The sequence below is a fragment of the Mastigoproctus giganteus genome, chromosome 5 (assembly GCF_048544385.1).
Source record: "Mastigoproctus giganteus isolate SK-2022 chromosome 5, ASM4854438v1, whole genome shotgun sequence".
Lineage (NCBI taxonomy): Eukaryota > Metazoa > Arthropoda > Arachnida > Uropygi > Thelyphonidae > Mastigoproctus > Mastigoproctus giganteus.
This window is the reverse complement of record NC_143579.1, coordinates 23,267,517-23,291,118: the sequence shown is the minus strand read 5'-3', so window position 1 is coordinate 23,291,118 and position 23,602 is coordinate 23,267,517. Positions and strand designations below refer to the sequence as shown.

At 36.0% G+C, this 23,602-nt stretch overlaps 1 non-coding gene across 1 annotated transcript; it reads right to left on the bottom strand.

Annotated features, from left to right (window-relative positions):
* Positions 1 to 17,554: 17,554 nt before the first annotated feature.
* Positions 17,555 to 17,673, bottom strand: LOC150085238 (U5 spliceosomal RNA). Its single transcript, XR_016547002.1, has one exon. It is a non-coding gene; the product is annotated as a U5 spliceosomal RNA (small nuclear RNA).
* Positions 17,674 to 23,602: the final 5,929 nt, after the last annotated feature.

Sequence of the window (23,602 nt, the reverse complement as noted above, 5' to 3'; positions counted from 1 at the left end):
ACACTCCAAATTTGTGGCCATTGAGTGTCTCCAGGTTTTTCAGTTCCAAGTAAACTGACAATATGCAGTGAGTATCCACGATACGAATCAATTCGGTCGGCAAACCATGCTCAGTGGTAGGAAAAGTCGTAGAGGTAATGATTAAGAATGGTGTATTATTGTTATTATTGTTGTTGTTATATTATGTTATTACACCATGATGGGGGTTCCACCTCGTGATGGTAACTGGTACCATGTACACAGGGTGGTTCTCTAGCTTGGTTATTTCGTAGTATGTTCACACGATGAACTCATTCATTTCGGTGCTCCACTTCATGAGTTGGCTTTTTCTTCCTTTCTGGGTGGTAACTAGCGCAGTTGCGTAGGGAGCATTTCTAGTTGGGCTGAAGGGCGCGGTAAGGCCTAATTCTCATCAGGAATGTGCCCCTTTGTTCCGGGTGGGCTGTCACTAACATCTGAATAGCTGGGATACAGCATTCTCTAAAAAAGATTTTCAGATCTCTGAGTTGTTCATTCGACATGAGTACTTCGTCCAGAATTTCTGTATTCTGGGCTCTGAGCTTTCTATTTTCAGCATTGAGGCTTGTAAGTGAATCCATTATTGGAGACAAAAACTCCCTGAAGATGTTCTTGCATCCTTCTGGGAAAGCATTGGGGGTTCATGAATAATCATTTAAAACGTTTTTAATTGCCATAATTTCTATGGAAATATTAACCCGGGAGCTCGTCATGGAGACAGCAGGAGCGGTATCATTCTCCCCATCAGAAAAGGCAACCTCTACTTCAATGCGTGAGCTTGAGTCACAAAGCGGCATCGACTCACGCAATGATGTAATGATTACGTCATTCGAACCGCGGCTCTCAGGCAGTCCAGAGGCCGTGGATGAAGGTTCTTCTGTTAGGGTGGTAGGGGAACCTCTTCCTCCGAGATGTCTGTGTGTTTTGAATTACCTGTACAAAAGTGGCAAGTCCATTTTTTTTCTCCTTTGTTCATGCAAACATTTTACTTTTAGGTGGCTGGAAATCACGGCAAAAGATTGTTCTACACGAAAAGCAAAGTATTGCTGGAGCCCCCGGTTTACTCTCACGGAAAGCATAGGACTTTTGCTGGACACTAGTTCTATCCTTCCTTATATCTTAGTTGTATTGAAGATGGAGGAGCATAATTGAAATGAATACGTTAGCATCCTGAAGGACACACAACATGGTTTTGTTAACGGAAAATCACGTTTAATTAAGCTAGTAAACTATTTTGACATAGTTACTCATGAGCTGGATGCAGGGAACAATTTCGACTGGATTTTAGCAACGCATTTGACTGAATTCCTTACGAAAGGTTATTGTACAAGCTGGAACATGTTGGGATTACTGGAAAGATTCTAAGATGGATTGCAGGGTGGCTGCAGGGCAGAAGGTCGTGATTAATGAATATTCTTCAGATTGGTGTAACGTCAGAAGTGGTGTCCCCCAAGGATCGGTTCTTGGACCACTATTCTCTCTGATTTTCATGAACGACATCGACAAAGGTATAAAGGACGTGATGTCAAAATATACAGATGACGAAAAGATTGGAAGAGTTGTTAATGATCAGTGCCAAGCACCACCCCTTTAGGATCACTTGAACAGGTTTCCAGAATAGTCAGGAAAGTGTTATGTTTTCATGCAGCAAAATTCAGAGTCTTACACTTGGGGAATAGGAAACCCAAAATAAATTATATATTTGGTGGGATTGAATTAAAAACAACAGTAGAAAAAGAAAGGGATTGGGAGTTAGTATACGGACAGTTATGTAGTTTTTTTAGAAGTGTAAACAGGCGCGCAAGAAAGCCCATGGTGTCGATGATTGATAGAACATTATCCTTTAGAGATAGAAGGATATCCCACTGTAAAAATAAATATAAGACCACATTTGGTATACTGTGTCGAAGTATGGAGACCTCATATACAAAAGATATTGAGCTTCTTGAAAGGTCCAGAGATGGGCAACTCTCATGGTATACTGTGATCGGTAAAAGAGTGATCGTACAATCAAAGAATTCGATTATGTGCGCTACAGAGCTTGGAAACCAGGCACCTTAGAGGGACCTGATTGAGTTTTATAAGAATCTGAGATGGGTCTGCGTGTCTAGCACAGTGGTATCGTCACCATCCTCCCCACCCCGCGGGGAAAAGGCCCGGGTTCGAATCCCGTCAATGACGCGAGGAACTTTAATGGGCTTATTTCACTCGGTGGCTGAGTTAGTTGGTCTCAGGCGTAGATAGCAAAGTTTTTCCCCAGAAACTGGAGTGTTTCGTCCAGCAAAACGGGCAAGTCGACCAGAGAATGCACGCAATTTAAGGAGACAATACACATGACTATATGTAATAACTTACCGGGTGACCGTAATGTAATAGTTTCTAGTTTTTTTAGACTCTGAGAGGGATAAGTAAAATGAATGAAAGCGGAATTTTTTTCTGTTACAAAGAATTTCAAAACTAGGGGCCATGAACTCAAATTACAGGGGTAGGGGTTTAGGATAGACTGTAGGAAGTTTTCTTTTAGCCTTCTAGTTGTTGATTACTGGAACAAGTTGCATCCGCAGGTAGTTGAGGCTGACAGTTTTAAGAAATTCAAAAGTCAACTGGATACAGAAAAAATTTCCTAATTTCTTTTTGGCTGGTGCAGCAAAACAGTAAATGCAATATTTTAAATAAAAAAAAATAAAATAGAACCGAATGTTCGTCGTTTATGAACTAAACAATTTATAGCTAATAAGAAGGCAGGATTTTCTTTTATATTCTTTTCTTTGTTTTGGCAATAACAAGATTTCTTGAGATCAATTACCTATCTTCGGATAATCAAAGTCCTGCTGCTATAAAAATTGGAAACAATGCCAATACAAGGTGTTATTCTTATACAACAAGTTGTCTTCAAAAGCTTAATGAATTTTTCATCCTGCACTAATCAAGCTAATGTACTTCTCATAATGATTTCTGCAATTTTATCGTGTTGCCTTATTGTGAATTTTAAGTCCTCTTCAGCTTTCACGTGAAAAAGAAAACCTTGGACTTCGTTATCTTACCACATAATTGAAAGCGGGGAAGTTTTGCTAAATAGACCCTTAAATAGTAATTATTTCATTAAATCTTCACATTCTACCTGTAGCTTTGAAATTTACCCATAAAATCTAAAGGTTGGATATGTTAAAGTTTTTCTATAAAGATTACCGATTAAGTTTGTTCTAATCAAGAATTTATGGAGTTGTCAATATTTAAGTGGGCTGCTTTCTTCTTTCTGAAGATTGATCAATGATTTAACGGCTGAGACGTTAGGTATATCAGAGGTCTTCGATATTTTTTAATTCCTAACACATAAACCCGACGGTATTAGATTTTCTTGGCGTAGACAGATGAAAATTAGATCTATTAATAGAATTTGAACATCGAAGTGGTGAAAAAGTATTCAAACTCCATCCGCGAGTAGAAGAATGCTAGACAAGCTTACTATTAATATACGAATAACCCTCCAATGATAATTGGTCATGTTCTATCCAAACACGTGTTAGACACAACTACAAATATGCTCGTAAGTCTTCCAGGAGACAAAACGATTGTGAATGCAAGATACCGCGATTGATGGAGTTAACAGATTTCCAGCATGGAATGATAATAGGGTTCCACATAGCACCAAATAAAAATTGATAGAGAAGGTTCCACGAAGAATAGAGGCTGTAATAGGCGTAAAGTTTTTAGTTTACCTGCGAATAAGGGTTGTTTGTAGATATTCAGATATCAATGGCATGACCTAGTTTGCTGTTGTAGTATGGTTTTAGGAGCATCAGCGACTAAGGCCATATTGATCAGCTTATATTGTTTGTAAATTGCGTGATTTCTGTCGATTTGCTGTTTCCTCGACGAAAAACCAGTTTTCGGAAGAAAAAACCATGCTCCCCTCAACTGAGACCGACTAACTCAGCCCATAAATATGTCTCACGTCATTGATGTGGCTGGAACTGAGGTCTTTTCCACCTGGTGTGGGGAGCGTGGTGATTCTAAAAAAACCCTAAACTCAATTTCATTTTTAGAATCTGAAATTTTACCAACAGAAGCATTGCATGTTATCAATTTATCGGTGCTCACCGTGTTGACTTTCCAAGGTCAACGGTGATCGATTTTATGTAAATGGAATAGCAAAAGAGTTTGGTGCTTTTTTTCTCAAGAAGGACTCCGGTAGATTTGAAAATCTGCTCTCCTTAGGAATATGATAAATCACTCATGTCTGATTTCAAATTGCATATAAGTGGCATCTCCTGACTGTCCTGCTGCAAATAAATTGAAAATATTCAGGGACCATCGACGACAAGAACCACTTTGGTCAACCATCACTGCTCAGTTATTAAACTCTGAAAATCATTCGTTAATTTTTATTTTGATTAGCAACGAATATCACTCAGAAAATTTGTTTTTTAAAAAAATAATTCGATAAGAAGTGTAATATCAGATAATTTAACAGAATCAACACAAAGATAAGACCAAAAAAGTCAAATGAATGAGAGAAAGGGAAAAATCTAAACGTAGAGGACTTTTGTATATTTTACAAATTAAAACTTCCTACTACATTCATACGACTATCTCAAAATCATAAAAAAGAACCAGAAAGGAAATTTCCATGTACAAGTGCTGCCACCTGGCATTTAATTAATAAATTAAGTTAACTTTGTCACCAACAGCAATCACGTGACCTACTTTTGTAGTGATTCATAAAAAGCAAACAAAATATCGAGGGTGTCGCCACCTGGTGGACGGTTAGCAAAATAGGCATATTTTGCGATTAAGAAATTTTCTGGTGAAAAAATGGCACAAATACTTATCAAATTTTAATTTTTTCCAACTAAACATTGCATTTGTCTGCTGAAGTAGTAGAATCGACCACGTTAGCTACATTAATTAACTTCTGGAGGAGAAGAAGAAGAAGAAAAAAAAAAGCGAAGGACATTCAAAGGTCAAATAATGAGTTTGGCAAAGCACGTTTGAAATTACACACTTAATTGATGTATTGAAGGGGAAAAAAAAGAAGAATTCACTTTATTATTTCTTACCTTCGATAAGCGAGCGGAACACAGACGTGTGCAAACTTTCTGCTTAATACGACGCTCGCTGACAGCCCGCAAGGCAAATCAATAGAAAAGCTGTCAGAAAGATAGAGAACGAAGAGAACCTTTTGCCATTGACTCTAATATAACCCTGAATGCAAGTTGAAAGATAAATCCTGTTTTTTTTAATACGCTATAGTCGAGAATTTTTTTTTTCTCCAGATATTTTAATGGAACTCTTGTTAAAACACGCAGATTTTTGAAGAAAGGAAATAGTAAGGCTTTTTTTAAAACCTCCTTGCCAACGAAGAATAAATGCTTTTAGCTTTCGTCTTTCTCTTACCAAAAACGATCGATTTACAGTAAGGTGCTTAAATTTATCTAAAAATAGAGCTTAGAAGGTATTTTCCCCACCTCTTAGGAGAATTATTTAAAGCGAAGGCGTCCCTTTCATGACGAAAGTGTAACTGGTTTTATTTAATTCATTGGAACGAGGTTCGCATTGCAAACACAAAGGTTACTGATCACATTATGTCTGCGAGAAGGGTGCTTTACAATTGCTGAAAATGAAAAAAACTGCTGTAAAATTAATAAACTGATGTAAAATTGAGTTTATTGTCTTTGTGAATGAACTGTCATAAAGGTCATGACTTCAAATATTTTAATAAATCTTTAACTTTGAAGAATACTTTAAATATCTTTTTTAAATTATGCAATATCCAATTTCCTGAAAGGGAAAAGATACGTGTTTGCCATTATTAGAAGTTAATGAAAAAGTTTCAAGGTGCTGATTGGAGTGTTATCTCATCAATGTACAATGAATACAGTTGGCTACGTTTCGAGGTTCTGCTCAACCCCGTCTTCAGCCTTTAAGCAGTGTATTTACTTCGTGAACTTCTTATCTGTCGAGGTTCCTCTGGAAATACTTCAATAAACATCTTAAAACTTGATCACATGGTGTGACAGTGTATTTATTTCGTTTAACTTGTTATATACAATATCTACAAAACCTATAAAATAAGATATTTTAGAACATTTGCAATAAAATAGGCCTTTAAAATTAAAAAACTGAATATACCTTTAAATACCTATAAACTAATCCTTTACTTTATAGGTATTTATAGGTTTTAATTAGTATATCTATAACTACTTAAATATACTTTTAGATATTAAACAGAAATTTTAAATGCCTTTAGAAAACCTTTAAGAAATTTATCTTTTAACTACCTTTGAAAACTATATCTTTTAACTACCTTTGAAAACTATATCTTTATTTATAGTTTAACCTTTTTTATTTATTTACCTACATTTAGTTTATCCCAATTTAACTTTTAACTTTATTTTATAGGTTTTTACTTGTAAAGGCTAAAAAATAAAATACCTTTAGAACATGTGTAATCCAAAACGCTTTAAAAAATTATAAAACTTAATTTATTTACCTTTAAAGACCTACACATTAATCCTTTAGAACACCCTTAATAAACACATCTATATATACTTTACCTTTAGAAAATATACCTTAAAATCGTCTTTAACAAATATACCTTCAAATTATCTTTAATAAATATACCTTTAAACTATCTTTGACTATTGTATCTTTATCTTTATAGTTTAATCTTTTTTTGCATTTGATACCTTTATAATTTAATCCAGTTTAACTTATAACTTTATAGTTTGCTTTAGAGATTTTATAGGTTTTACCTATCAAACGTATAAAAAAGACACCTTTAGAACATTTGTAATAAAGGGCCTTTTAAAATTAAGAATTTTAATTTATAAAATATATTTATAAAACTGAATATACTCGTACCTTTAATACCTATAAACTTATCCTTTAGAACAGCTTTAATAAATATATCTGTAAATATTTATAAATTAAAATATACCATTAAACACCTTTAGAAAATAAAACTTTAAAAACCTTAACAAAATATATCTTTATAAACCTTTGGTAAACATACCTTTAAATACCTTTAGAAAATATACATTTAAATTAACAAACGCGCCTTCAAATTGTCTTTAAGATGTGTACCTTTAAATCATCTCTATGAATTATATATTTATCTTTAACAAATATAATTTTAATTAATATCTTTTAAAATGCGTTTAATACCTTTGAAACGTGTTCAGGACATAAATCATTTCTTTAATTTTTTAAATTAAATAATTATTTTAAAAAATATTTAATTATAAAAAAAATAAAATTATTTTAATTTTTCTTTAAATCATTTAATGTATATCTTTAAAATATCTAAATTATATCGTTAATTAGACTGCTGGAATGATAGTTCTTTCCTCGAACTGTTTAACTACAATTCAAAAATTTCTGATATAGAAAATAGGAAGATGGCTGGGGACTCAGAAGGAGTGGGGGGAGCATTCCCAGGAAATTACCAGAAGTTTTACTTAGAAAGAAGCATGGTTAAAGTATCCTGAAAGGGAACAAGTCATTTTGAAGTACATTAACTCAAGCCTATCATGATACCACATCCTCTTAGCTTATTGCATTGGCCTCAAAATCTATTTTTGCTGGTCTGATGAGATGACGCACGCAAAGCTAGTGCCTACTCCTCTTTTCAGCGTGCTCTATCAGAACATTAATCGGACCGGCTGTGTTGTGATGTGGGTAACTGTCATCTGGACGCCGCTATCCCCATTATAGTCGGCTACAGCATCACTTGCCGATCTGACAGCTGGTGTCCAAGAACCTCAGCAAGATGGAAGTAGATAGCGGAGATTGGAGCCGCACTTGCAATTGGAAGGATCGACAGTTTTCTCACAATTATTCAAGCCAGTCTATAACGCCAGGAGGTTCAACGTGAGGAACTGCAAATCTCAGACAAATTAAGAATAGTTATGTTAATCTATTCGATACATTCCCGTTGCAGAGTAAACACCATTTTAACGTGAAGCCAAGACACATCAACAGTCCCTATTACAGTCCAATTTTTTTTCTAATAATTACAACACAAAAAATCGTCTGTCATGTCAGATCATATGAATGGATCAAAATACAATATATACCTATTATACTCTGCTAGTAAGCAGAAACCTATAACCAGAAGGTCTGGATTGGATTCGGTCTCCATCGTGGCCAAGTTAGTCGGTCTCGTTCAAAAACTGCATTGTCCGCCGTAAATTTGGGATTTTCTTTGTTTAATGGGTCCTGAGAGGGTACAAATAAACGTAACCGCAGAAATTAAGATTTTCTGAAAAATAAGTAAGAATTCTCTTAAGCTTCATACGTTTTTACTTACAGGACTGTCATATGAAGGTTCATTGACCTCATACTCTGGACACATTCTACTCCACTTTTCGATTTTACTTTATACGTGAATGCCTTTATTTTTATTTCTTAATTCCGTGTCTCTTACAAATTTTTATAGGTGACATTGCTAATGAAGAAACACTACATCTAATTCGCATACTAAAATTATTTTCCTACTACAGCGGGTATTATTGTAGGCCAAAAATGAATGGGACAATTTTGATGCAAGCGAGCTTGGATTAACTGGCTTTCATCGTATTGTCAGTTTCTTAAGGTAGAGAAAGATAGACAATAGTTTATCTCCATTACAAGCTTGCCATTTTGTTTGAGGATCTCATTGGCAGAATCACATTTAATCACCTGTAATAGCTCTGAACTCACACCCTCGTCAGAAGGTATGAGTTCAATTCTACTTTGGTATCGCCTCCAGCTGAGAAGGTCACATTCTGTTGTTTGACTTGATGTGACTTTGCGTGCAATATGCGATCAGGAGCACGCTTGTCTATGTCTTCAGAAACAATGATGTCCAGGTATATACAATAGGAAAACAACTCACTCAGACGAAGAACACCGATAAATCTAACTTCGGAACCTCCTCAAAATGACTGAGCGTGCAAATCCCATCAGTCACTGACTGGGTTCTTCGGTGTTGTATAAAACTGCGAAATGTTTTTGACTTTAATAATAGGTTTTTACGATTAATCCCTCTACCAGCTAGCAGAACAATGACACTTAGATTAATCGCGGACTAGGAAGACATCTTACCATCAGGTTCGACTACTGCTAGCAATGGGTAGTAGTAGTAGTAGTGGCATGTGATGCAAGAAAGCAAGTGTATGAGCTTATGCAGCAGAAGCCAAAAAAAAAAAAAAAAAAAATCACACCATTCCCTCCAAATGCCTGTCCAGTTCCTCCTTAAATTTATTTAACCTATCAACTTCCACAACGACAGATGGAAGTTTGTTCCAGCAATTAACCGCCCGCTGGCTAAAGGTAAATTTCCACACATCTATTCTACATCTGTCCTTTCTTAATTTGAATTTATGCCCCCTTAGGTTCGTAATCTGAACAAGTGGAAGAATCCCAACCGGAATCAGCGTGTTCAACCCATATACACCTCAATCAGATCACCTCGCAGGTGCCTAGTCTCCAGCCACTGCAATTTGCAGAACTTGAACCTCTCTTGGTAAGAGCACCCCTTTGTTCCCCTCGCCAATCTTGTTTCCCTTCTCTGTACGCACTCAAGCAAATCTACATCCTTCCTAAAATGAGGCCTCCAGACCTGTACGCAGTATTTAAAGCTGAAAAAGTGCGTAACACCAATCACTACTAATCTAAAAAACGTTACAGAATACATCAGATTTGATTTTCCTTTTTTGTAAAACAAAAGGTAGGAGCCTGGAACATTCTTAGCGGCTGCTGGCTATAGATAAAAGTTGTTTGTTTATTTGTTCATTTCAATCCCCAAAGCAACCAAGATTACGAGTTGCCACTGTATCGTCTATAAATTGCTTGTATTCATGTTCGGTTTGCCCTTTTTTTACTGGATGAAAAACCCGACTTCCAGGGGAAAACTGTGCAACCCAAACGAGAATCCTGGTTATCCACAAAAATTTGTTGCACAATCACTGTGATTTGAAGTTAGAAAGATAACTTATAGAAATTCAGGATATAAGAACGTAGGCGAGATGAAGTATATCCAACTTTCACGTTATGTTTAGGAAAAAAATTATTGGTTTGATCTTCGAACTTAGCTGATATTATCGACACGCATTCACTTCCGTTGTATGGGGGTGTCCAATTAGCGCACTTTCCGAAATCCTAAGTTATTAAAGATGGTTTCCAGAGTATTATGCTCATAGGACATATGTTAAGCAGTCTCCCCGATGAGAGTCATCTATCATCAATAGGTTCTGCACTGTTTTTGACTGTCATCTGCCATTACAGAATAAGTTAGTTGTAGATTAGTGTTTTTCATTTATAGCTGTTCCTCCCTGCTTAAATTTCTTCATCCATCTTTGGACATTGCTGAAGTTAGTTGTCTCTTCGCCATATACCATACATTAGTCAGCCTGTTATGGGTATAAAAAAGAGAAAGTTCCACTTGAAAAGGATTTCAAAACTGGCTAATATTAGTTTAATATCCATCCATGGTTAATATTCACCCACCTAGGAAAGACAGTTTACTTTTTGAGTACGCGAAGTGTCATAAAGTAAGCAAACCAATTAGGCTCCATTGACTGGACATGGTATTATTTTTGGTAGAATCCCGTTATATTTGAAGATTGATGAATATGGATTGATGAAAATGGCCAGGACGTCATAGACTTCAGCATTCATGGATTTATCCAAAACAACCAGTGGTCCTAGGCCAAAACAATAAAAACAACCGCAGACTATCTTGATGACTCCTCCAAACTTCACTGTCGGGACAACATTGAGTAGATCAAAGGAAATGTACCATCTACCTTTGGAATACGGTTCAAGAACGGTGAACTTACACCAAGCTAGACGGCATTTGGCGTTAGTCAGGGTGGTGAGTGGGTTGTAAACAGCTGCACGACTGTGGTAACCCATATCATGCAGCGTGTTGACCACTGTATTGGTGCTGACATATGTCAAATCATTTCACAATGTGTGCTGCGATAACGTCGACCAGCCTTCCGGACTGACGATTCTTTTCACGCCTCTCCTCTCAAGTTCTCTTAGCTTTGGAGATTTTCCCCGTCGTTTCTTGATGATTTCATCACCAAGGTATGGAAGTCTCATAACTTCGTAGATCGCAGCATCCTGCATTCACTAATGTCTTCTCTAAGACCTCCGAGCATATTTATAGTTGTGTCTTTGACACGTGATGCCTGTGTATGCGACCAGCTGTGAATATCGGGGTGTCCGTATATTAATAGTAGGGCAGTGTATGTGAAGTATGATCAAATCTTTCTTTAAAACACAATAAATTCTAAATGTTCACGCCTCACTTCTAAGCGCTCGAAGTATGAAAATGCTGCTAGAGGCACTATTTTTTGTTTACCAGAGAATCCGCGCAAGACAGTCAAATAGAAAACATCCCAGAAGCTCCTAAGTGCTAACCTCATATGATATATTGGTTAAGAAAAAACGAGAAACATCATCAAAGCAAACAAAATGATGTAATGATAAGTCCTTTTAACTCAATCATGAAACCCAAATTTGTGTTGAATAATTTGTGGAAGGTAAAAGGGGAAAAACATCTCCAGAGAACTGAGAAATAAATAAAGCACGAGCGACAATTGTTCCCCTGTTACCGACAAAGAAGATGAAAGTAGAGACAATGACTTAACACCTCGCTCTCTTTTTCTTACCATTCTGTTTCCTTCTTTGAAAATGTTTGCTTCGGGACACAACCCAAAGGCTATAATTTTGAAGAGTGCATCAAAATCCTTCAAAGAATTTAAAATTCTTTGTTGATTTTACATCTTTAGATAATGTGTCATGAATAATTCAGTGTACTTTTTCAAAAATTTCTTCCTCTAAGCTAAATAGAAATCGGTATTAAATAGAGGTTTTTAGTTTCAATTACGTTGAAGAGGAAGAACTGTTTTTTTTTTTTTTTTTTTTTGGCGAGTTAATAAAACTATCTCTCTGGGGGTCTTGCTTTTCCCATCTTCAATATTTGAGTTTTACTTCCAAGAAGAGTGCTTGTTATTATTAATTTTTTTTCTGTTGGTAGATGTCTCTGTGCACTTTGTCGTATTTCTACCATCATTCATTTCGGATGAATGCGTTACAAACGTACTTAAAAACAAGGCCGAAGTGTTCTTCAAGTTTCAATTTGGAGCAATATTTTTTTCGGTGTATTCCTTGGAGAGTGTTGGAATTTTGGGAAGCAATCTTTTTGTTTAATAAACAAAATTGCATGCTTACTTGCATATGCTTTTATGTTACTCCCCCTTGGAACTTTGTTCTACAAGACAAGTCGATTCAACCTCTTATGGTAAGGTCCACAATTAAACGAGGCAACTGTAGCACTTTTATTTCGTATAAATAAATCCACTTCCTGCTCTAATATTTTTGGTGGAATTATACACTGCTCGAAAAAATTAACAGAACAAAATGTTTTTCATGAATATGCTATTGTGAATAGTGTCCCCGAAAGCGAATATTTGATATAATAGCCATCCTGGCATGTAAATTCCGAGTGTCCAATAGAAATCGGTCTACCACCTTAGAGAGCCTCAAATTATGCAAATTATTCTTGCCTATAAAAACACAGGTTGCGACCACATCACTTCATTACCGTTTGATCAGTGGGATAGCCACGTCTCCAGTACTCAGGATGGCAAGTTATAGTCGTTTAGATGGTGGTCTTTGAGATGGTGGACCATTGGACAACTTAAAGCCGGGGAGTCGCAGACCAAGATGACACGTTTGATTAATGTGTCACGCAGTGTCGTCTCAGCAGGTTTGTCTTTATATAAACTAAACATCTGTATCCAAACATGTTACTCGGGACTGCCCCCCAAAGGGCCTATTCTTGGGCTCCTAGTGTGGAACTTATTCCTAAATAATTGGCTTCTCCTCAATGATTACCTGACAAATATAAATACAATTGTTCACGCCGATGACTTATCCATACTTGTCCACGGAAATTCCGGAGAGGATCTAGAAACTTCTGCAAACAATATTCTCTCCAGTATATCTGACTGGGCCACTCAAAACAAGCTTACAGTTTCAGTGGCAAAAACAAAAATGATGATCTTTAAGGGAAGACTATATTATGCTAGGACTCCAGTGATAAAATATAGAAAAAATTCGTTTCCTCTAGTGTCCACACACTAGATGGTCATTTAGGAGAACACCTTGGTGTTCTCCTAGATGACCGTATAGCCTTCTCTTCACATTTACAGCATCTCTCTAAAAAGATTAAGAACTTTATATCAATGCTCTTCAGAATTTATAAGAACAAATGGGGACGAAAAAACAATACTCCCAGTATCTTGTATCATACCATCTTTATCCCAATTCTATCATATGCCTCCTGTATTTGGTTTCAAAGGGCCAACCTTCTTATTGTAAAATCGCAACTGGAAACTGTACAAAGGTCTTTTCTCTTGGCATTGCTACGAACATGCCGTACAGTCTCCACACCGGAGGTATAAGCTATCGCAAGCACTTTACCTCCTGACCTTCATGTTATTTATAAATGTCTCTGTTATTTATAAATTACTATCAATCCAACTGCTGACCAAAAGAAAGAAAAAGAGAAATGCTGTAATCTTCTCACCAACTGTTGGCAATCCAGGTGGTCCTTGTCTACAAAAGCTATTGTTACTAAGTCGTTTGTACTTAACATTCCATTTACCTGTTCCAACATTGTACAGAAATGATTCTTCCCCGGACTCTGCATATCATACTTAACAACGGGTCATGGATCATTGAATGTGAAACTTCTACATTTTAATCTCAACTCTAGAGATCCTTGCTTATGCGGTGGCATCGAGGACTGGCAACACGTCATTTATTCTTGCCCAATCTACCAAGACCTTCGGCAACAAATCTCAACTACATCTCGTCATTTTTCTCCTGGAAATGAACGCGATTTAATTGCAAATAAGGAAACCTTTGAAATCTTTCAAGAAATTGCAAAAGAAATCTTTAACAGAAAGCGCCAGCTAACCGGCCTCCCTACTATCAAGATATCCGCCTTATAAGTTAATTGTAATTTATTATGATATATTAACCTGCCTCAAACATAACTTATTGATTTATGTTTATGGTTTTATTCTACTTAGTAAAGAACCTGCCATCGTTGACTGTATATGATTTTTTCTCCTTCACGGTATTTTGGCATCGACTTTGCTACGTGTCCTCTTGGCCAAGTCTACCCGAAATTTCATTATACAACAATGGTAACCAGACTTTGCCTTCTGATTTCTCCAACAACTAGATTGCTGATTGCATCCCCCTGACTAAGCTACATGACGACTGCTGAATAAATCCTGTTGTTCCATATTCACTTCTCTTTTCAGTATTCCTGATGGCTTTTTTTTATTTGTATTTATTTAATTTCTTTATTTTTTATTACTCTTTTTTTTTCTTTGTTTTTACCACCGGTTTGAGCTTCCAGTGGTACGGAATCTACTGGCATCCACAGGAATTGATTATTCCTCCAACGGACGCGGAATTCTTATCTGTCATTTTGATTTGATATTATGTATATTGCTGTGGCCCTCTTCCTTGTTGCGTGGACGTATACTAGGGGCCAGCCATCCTGGTGATCGCTGCTCCCTAATAACTAAATGGCCAGAAGCAACAAAACAGCAGAAAAAGGCACACACTTTGCAGACATAACACCAAAGTCATATCTGGCCATTTTGCAGAGTTCTGTATTCATTACAGTGTGCCGTGGTGGAGTTGAATTAACGTTCAGGTGCAGCGGTACATAAGACATAACACATGTATGGGAGCAGTTTCAGGAGACAGGGACCATTACAAGAAGAGCTGGCCAAGGTTCCCCGAAGGCTACGTAAACCAGAACAGACTGGCATCTGGTCTTAACAACAAGATCTTATGATGTCCTGTCATCAACTCTCTTTTGAGGTTGCTCTGGCCGCAGGTGAAGAACTTTGTCTCGCTTTTCATCGTTATTCTATGGTACACCACCATACCAAATTTTGTCCCGCTTCATCGCAAGTTTCACGAGTTACACCACGTTTTCTACATGTTCTGTTAATTTTGTCGAGCAGTGTATTTTCACGTATCGTCACACAACCTTGGAGAGAATAATCGAAAACGAAGGTTGTACAAATCCGGTCATACGTCGGCTATTAACTCTTATAGCTCCTAATTATTGAAAAATTATCGAGGAGATTTATGCACACTGCTCAGACATTTATCTAATCGTAGCTGATGCAGATACCTCTCCTGTGGATTATCTAGGACAAAAATTTCCGAATTGAATTCCATGAGATTTTTAATGAAAAGGAGGTAATTTTACAATCCTTGTTATGTTTTATTTTTATTGAAACAGGGACAACAAAAGTCAAAACGAAGGCTTTTGAAATATAGCAACAATGTTTTACCACAGATTAAAAATATTCAAGATTAAAAACTGCCTAGAGCAGTCTTTTTCAAAATGTATTGGTTCAGGATTATTCTGAATCTATCCAATCTTCCCTTAAATTTCCTCGAATTAATAACCCTTGGCTAAAAGATCTCTTCATTACATTTTAATTTCCATTTTCAGACATAGTTACTAATTTGAAACTTTCCAGAATTCTTAAAACATAACGCGATGTCTATAATGAAATTCATTACCGATCGAATTACTTTTATATTGATATTTTTCTTCCTTTAGGGAAGATTCTGGTTTCGAGACGTCCTTCATACAAAATACGGGTGTCCAACACTTTTTCGGAGGCAGTGTATCAATGGAATCCCTCCTATCTCTGCATTCTTAGAAATATTTCCGTTTCTCACTGAATAATAATTTAGGTTTCCATCTTCAGAAATAGGGAAAAATTAGCGTCGAGAAATTATTTTATTTGCTATCAGCAAAGAGGTTGTATCTAGCAAGTAGTTTACCACTCTGTGTCATGTTTAATTAACCATCCGGGGTTGTACTTGCTCTTCCTTTCAAAACTGGACTGATAACAAAGATTAATTAATTTGGAATTCATTAACACCAGTGGAGAAAAACGTTCCAATCTACAGAAATTCCATTAATCTTCAAACTTAAAGTTTTTGTTGTTCAAAAGTGTATCGAAGATTAATTGTTCATTTGTCCAAATGGATTTTACCTTCCAGTTAGGCCCACGTACTTTCTGTCATCGCTTTGGGCAGTAAATCTCCCATGAAAGTGTTTCAACTCTTTCGACACAAGCTAATTTCTTGAAGAATAAAAAAAAATAAATAAAATAATAACAGCACTTGTAGATTTGTTTTTATTAGACGTAACTTTAAAATGTAATTGTATTTCTTTTAGATGGAAAAAAAGTTTTTTTTTATCTAATAATATTTTCGGGTGGTTTAAAAATACATAACTTATATAAAATCGGAAATGAAATGTTAAAAATCGAGAGATAGAAATAAATTTGCCTAAAACAGAAGTAAAAATCTGAAATTAAGAAATAAATTCCGAAAACCCGAAGAAAATTCCGAAAACAGGAAATAAATTTCTGAAAACTGGTAGTAAGTGCAGAAAATGCTAAACTGGAAGTAAATTCCGGATGTATATTCCGGTTTAGAATTTCATTTACTTTAGAATTGATTTAGGATTTCATTTACTTTAGAATTGATTTAGGATTTCATTTACCGGAAGAGAAAGTCATCTAAATCGGAAGTAAAAGCTGAAAACTGGAAGTAAGTTTATGAAAATTAGTTTCCCGTTTATGCTAACGGGAAATTAAGAGAAATTTCTCTTAATTTAGAGAGATTTTTAATTTCGGTTTAAGAGAAATTTCTTTTTCTAATAACAGGAAGTAAACGAAACAAGATGAAAATCGGTACGTGAAGTGAAATTTGTAGAAACCGGAAAAAAATATCTGAATACCGGAAGTAAATGCTGATAAAACGGAAGTAAACGTCATAAATCGGTAAATTCAGAGAAATTATTTAAACTGAAGGAAATTTCTGAAAACAAGAAGTAAATGAAACACAATGAAAATCCGGAAGTGAAGTGAAATTTGAGGAAAACGGGAGAAAATATCTGAAAACCGGAAGTTAGTAAATGCTAATAATGCTAAACCGGCAGTAAATGGTAACAATCGAGAAATGAAGAGAAATTCATCTAAACCGGAAGTAAATTTCTGAAAACTGGAAGTAAATGCGGGAAATGCTAAATGCTTAATTTAGATAAATATCTCTTAAAAACCTACAGTAAAATTTATCTAAATTAAGAGAAATTTAGATAAATTTCTCCGGTTTAGCAGAAGGAAACCGAAATTTACTTCGGGTTACTAAGTAAACCGAAGTAAATTTCTGAAAACAGGAAGTAAATGAAACAGGATGAAAATCAGGATAAGTGACATTTTTGAGGAAACCGGAAATAATAATAAGAGAATCGTTATTGCAATAATAATAGTAATAATAATTAATAAAAATAATATGTACAAACTACAGTTTACATTGCAGCCTATCCGTCATGGCCACAGGCCAGAGATCTACAGGTTCAGGGATCAATGAATTCAAATTATAAATGAAAAGGTAAAGGATATTTACAAACATAATACTGTGTATACAAAAAACTAGGTGGAATCAGAAAACTACGCCGGTTGGCCCATTGTAATGCTCCCGTCCACGGTAATATTTAGTAAAAGGCAAAAGATTATTAGGCTTGAAGGGAAACCTGAGCTATATATGCTGATAATGCTAAACCATCAGTAAATGCTGAAAATGCTAAACCGAAAGTAAATGTTAAAAATTTGGAAATTAAGAGAAATTTATCTAAATTTAAGTAAATTTCTGAAAACAGGAAATGAAGTGAAATTTTTTGAAAACAGGATGAAATTCGGGAAGTGAAGTGAAATTTTCTGAAACCGGAAGTAAATATTGAAGTCAAAAGTAAATGCTGAAAATGTTAAAACGGAAGTAAATGCTGAAAATGCTAACCCGGAAGTAAGTGCTGAAAATCTGGAAATGAAGTGAAATTTATCTAAACTGGAAGTAAATAATTTAAAACTCTTTAAGTAAATACTGAAAATCGAGGTATAAAAATAAATTTGTCTGAAACGGAAGGAAAATGTAACATTTTCCTTGTAACTGCTGGAAAAACCCAAAAGAAAATGCTTAAAACTAGAAAATGGAAGGAAATTTGCCCAAACTAGAAGTGAAATGTTGAATATCAGAACGGAAATGCTTAAAAATAGAGGAGCAAGTTATTTGAATCTCTGCCATTATTGGCGCTAGTTACTCTTTGGAAACAAAATAATCCCGGTTTTTTGAGAACCTGTTTAAACTGTGTCACTCATGCGCTGAATATTAGTTTACTTCAGTGAACTTTACTTTTACATACATTTTATTTCTCCCTCCCTGACTTAAGTCGTACCGTAGTCACAAAAAATGCATTACACCCCTTTATACTTTAAAGAGATCGAACGTTCACCGAAAGAGGGAGCCGATGCGAAAGCACACAGCATACTCCTATAGCAACAATGTGTTAAGTAATGCATCATTACCCACAGTACTTCCTTTGTGAGTTTGACGCAAAATGTGATAAGCCGCACCTGTTTTACGTAGTTTTTTGGAGAAACCACGAGAAGAAAGGCCTCGCTGTGCATTTGGGACTCTTTTAAAATAATAGTTTTAAAAAGAACCCAGAAAGAGGAAAAATGTTTCCAAAACGTCGACAGAGAAAGAAATTAAGTTAAAAAAAATCCAATCGCTGTAATTAGGTTTAATACGTGATGAAAAACGTCTCTATTGTTTTGCTAAAAAAACAAATGGAGTCAGTAAGACAGAAAGAGGTAAGTTAATGCAAGTTATTGAAAACGAATATCAAATTCAATTTTAACTCTTATTGAATATGATGGGAGTTTCTATCTCGCTACTGTATACATGTTTTCACTCTTTTTTAGTGTGTTTCACTTAACTGTACGAAGAATTACTTCATTAGTTTCGTGAACATAGTTAGAACTTTCCATTGTCTCATTCAGAATCCATTGTCTCGTGGTATTGCAAAAATCATTTGGATGAAAGGTAATTTTACAGAATAAGAAGTTCAGAACTACGTTCACCTAATTCTGAACTTTGTTTCTTCTCGGGAAAAATCCATATTACGTACCGCACTAATAAATGCTATACTGCCCTTGAAACAGCACCAGTACGTTTTCAATGACTGTCTTCATTGAAACTATAGTTAGCGAAAATGAGAGCGAAAGGAGAACAAGACAAGAAAGAAATAAAACAAAAGGGAAAAAAAAGTGAAAAAGAAAAGGAATGAGAAAATGTGAATAGGCATTATAATGGCGAATGCTTCGTGAGCGGACGTGTACTTTGTCGATATTTCGATCGTGTGTGCATGTGGAGTTGTTTGGAGTTTAAAAACTTTCTGCGTGTGCAGTGCAGAAATCGCTAAGTGCTTCTTAATCCAGCGCTCTGTTCTTTAGAACGTTCCTGTAGAGGTGCTCGGTGTGCATTTTTCTGCACTTTGCCTTACTTCTCATTAACCCCCTCTGATTAGAAGAGCTGAGCGTTAGATCCCTTACATTACCAGTTTCGGGTTTCCAGCTGTGCCCTAGACTCATTTCGGTCCGCGCGCAAACCTCGCGCCCAGTCCGACCACGGACCATATTTGCTGCAGGTGGCAGAGCGAACCGAACACGAATAGCTTTGTCGAAAACTGCGAAGTTCTCCTTTCCCTCGTGGGCTAATTTACAGCACGGCTTTACACAGATCTCCGGATCAATGGTAGATAATCCTTTCGTAATGAATGAAGCCCAGAGTTTAGTTTCACTCTGTCTCTCTCTCTCTCTCTCTCCGAAACATCGAGTACTTGTGATGGTTTCCAATGACACACAATGCACTCAGCATCTCCCTCTTACATCCTACCCTGCAATTGAAAGAAACAAATAGGATTTTTATGGCTCGCTTGTGCAAATTCACCGAGGAATTAACATTAATCCCACATCGCACCTATTACGCGCCATTTTCGTCATTAGCTGGTTAATAGGATCACGTGACACGAGAAAACTGGATGGAACAGTTTTTGATCATGGCGATAAGCACAAAGTTCGAAAGCACAAAGTTTGAAATATACACGCGAATTCAGCAATATTTTATAGTTACAAGTCATATACAATGCCCCTTCCTTACTATGTCCTCTGCCCCACCCACTTCTAAACAGCTGTCTGTTCTCTCAACCTACATTCTCCTACGGCAAAAGTCGAGGACTTTCGTGCCATAATGTTTTGCACGTCACAATCATCGCTATCTCCATGAGAGGGTTCGATATTTCCCATAGATTAAAAAGGCAAAATCGCAGCATTTAATCAAAGTTGTCTAATGCTATTTGCCCGACAGATAAATTTCGTTTATAGATCTTCACTACGATGTAATAAAATGTAATCAACTGTGATCATCTCTTTGATGTCGCTGATTTCCCTCCTGACATTAATTATTATTACCAATTTATAATGGTGGAACATATGCTAGACAGATCATATTTTGTCTACACTAGTAATGGCCAACTTACTGGCTGGGTTCGATACAGGAAGAGAGCTTTGATAAGGCACTTATTAAGTCATGAGTCGGTAGATTAACGACGCTCCATTCTTCATCAATCATCAATTCATTAGCGTAACTCTAATTTCAGAGAGAATCGAAATATATCCAGTTTTGCGCCTAAGGGTACACAGTATCCTTCATGAATTTTATCACAGACCTCGCAACAACCAAGAGCAGAGAACAGAAAATTCACTTCCCACTTGCAGCAGGGCTGGTAGACAAGATGGACGAATTCCATCAAAGGGGAAATAAACACAGAAATTTGTTTCCTATGTAGAAAAGGTCTACCCGAAATCTCCAACATGGTTTCTCCCCGGCCTGCATACGACATTCCTTCTGGCAGGGCATAGCTCCATCAAAGCCAAACTCACATCCTTAAGAATCACTGAGAATCCGTACTACCTGGTCACATATAATGCGTGACTGTCCTCTCTATGAAGATCTACGAAGTCAAATGATTACACGAGTCAACTTCCTCCCAAAGGACCAGGAACATAATCTCTTGGTTGGAAACGAAGAATATAAAGTCTTCGCGAACTTTTCCCGAGTTGTTCAAGAGGAGAAGATCCTTTCCTGAAGACCATCAACATCTTCCCACCAAATGCTGTGATAAGGAACCCTTACTTAAATCCTACTAGAAGGATACAAGCTTAGAAGACCTGCTGTGCGTCCTGCAGGACCCATACGGGCTTGTTCGGTCACTAGTTTGCTTGCCAAACGGCGGTCAGGACCAGACAAGCTAGCTTGATCCACGCTGCTTCCCTACTCTTATACCTAAATCGCCTGATGGAGTCCTCTCCATCTTCCTTGGGAATGCCTTCCTCTACATCCCTAATACCTCTTACTTTCCCTCCTTTTCGGACTGCTTTGCTCCCCACTCTCTCTCTCTCTCTCTCCAGAAAGCTCGGGCAACCCTAGGAGAGACAAGCCAGAGAATAATGAGTTGCCTGGCTACTCCGAATTAGAATCTTTAATTGCAGCTCTAATTACCACTTATGGCATTTGATATAAATAAATTTATCTACTGATATTCTTGTGCTCTGTTCAAGAATTCTTCGGTTTTTTGCTTCTATAAACTGCCTTTTTCTCTTTTATAAACCCGGAGGATATGGAATTATTGATTATTTCGAACTATTTATTGATTTATGATTCTCGTCGGCAACCTTCAGTTAACGAAACAAAATTTCAAGAAAACAAAAAGTTATTTCACCTATGAAAAGTGGTGCATTGGAAACAATGGTAGTGTTCAAAGGAAAAATAAAGGAAAAAACCTTACAGACTTGTTTATCCTTTAGAGCATTTTCCATCCAGAATTGAGGCTAACACAAACTGCAGCCAAGATATATGGAATTAGATACAGCACTAGTAGCAATCCATTACAACAGCTTCGGATATGTTTGATTTCTTCCCCCTTCTGATATATGTTACACCATAGAGAATTAAGTGCCTATATTTCATCCAAAACTTTCTCTACTCCTTAGGGCAACGATGAAGCTCTCGTAGAAATGAAGTTGTAGGAGAAAAAAAGGAGATATGCAGCTGCTTATTTGGCTTCCAAAATAAAATATTTTATCTGTTTGTTTCGGAGAAAAAGCTTGGCCGAAGTGAACACAATTTGCTCTTATGATGTATAATTTGCCTGGCTGCTCAGTTTTGAAAGGTGGTTCCATAAAATTCTTTAAATTTCAGGAGAGACAGATAGTTGCATTGATTGATGGAGGACAAAAATTACAGCAAAAGCCGTTAAATCGAAAACGGAGTTCATTAAATATATTTTGGTTTCCATAAAGTTCATTGTGGTTGGGAAACATTCTTAAGATGGATGCTTTGTTCCAATAGAACTGGAGAGTTTCCCTCTTTCCTTATTATCGAGACCTTTCTTTGACAGTTCTTTGGTTTTAAAAATTTTTTAATCGCGTTTTCATTTTGAAAATTTTAAATTCCATTTTTGTAGTAATTTGTGTTTCGAATGTCATATTTGATTTTATAATTTTATTTTCATGATATTTATTTCGAAATTTTGATTTAGATTTTCGAATTTAATATATTTCTTTTCTGACATCTCTGTTTCTTTCGGTTCTGATATTTAAATGTTTTTTTAATATTTTGGATTTTTCAATTTACTTTGATACTAATATTTCGATTTCAGAATTTCTTTGACAGTTTTTTTGTAATTTTTTAAATTTTGATTTCGATTTTTCATTTTAAAATTTTGAATTCCATTTTTGATTGTGATATTTTCGTAGTTATCTTTATGATTTAAGGTTTTACATTTCTGATATTTTGATATTTTTCAGTATTAGTATTAATAGTGGCATATGATACAAAAAAGCAAACTTATAAACATCAGCCAAAAAAAAAACCAGCTTTTTAATATTTTTGATATTTTTATTTGTAATATTTCGCTTTTGATCTTTAATTTTTGATTTTCATATTTCTTCTTCCTATTGTTTTGTGCGTTTACTTTTGTTATCGATGCTGATTAGAAATGAATGCATTAATCAATTATGTAACCACGTGTCCATTTATATATTATACATCGCGGTTATTTTTCTAGCAGTTCCCCTAATCTCATTTGCATATCAATTCTTCTCACGTATTGCGCAATTCAACGTCTTCATTTCCATTTAAAACTTCGAATCAAAGCGAAGGATTTTCTTAAACCACTTTGTGTATTTGGATGGTCTTTGTATAAGCTGTGAGTGAAGAAAATGGCTACTTTTCATTGCGCATGACAGTAACCTAAATTCGATTTCACTTCAAACAACGAAAGTTAATATTTTATGCTATATTTGGAAGTTTTGTTGGAGACATTTCCTTCCACCAGGGGGCTTATTGTCGCTCATATCCACATCAGTCTCGCCTTTGCAGTTTTATTGGAGCCACTGTTGGAACCGAAAATGAAATTTGGTCGATTTGAGTAATAGTTTGAGAGTAACAGTGTACGATTAAGCAGTCAAGTGCAACAGAAAACAAATATAGAAAAAGCTAGACGGAAAGAATGAAAAATATAGAGCTAGAGAGAGAGAGAAAAAGAGAGAGAGAGAGAAAGAAAGCGAGA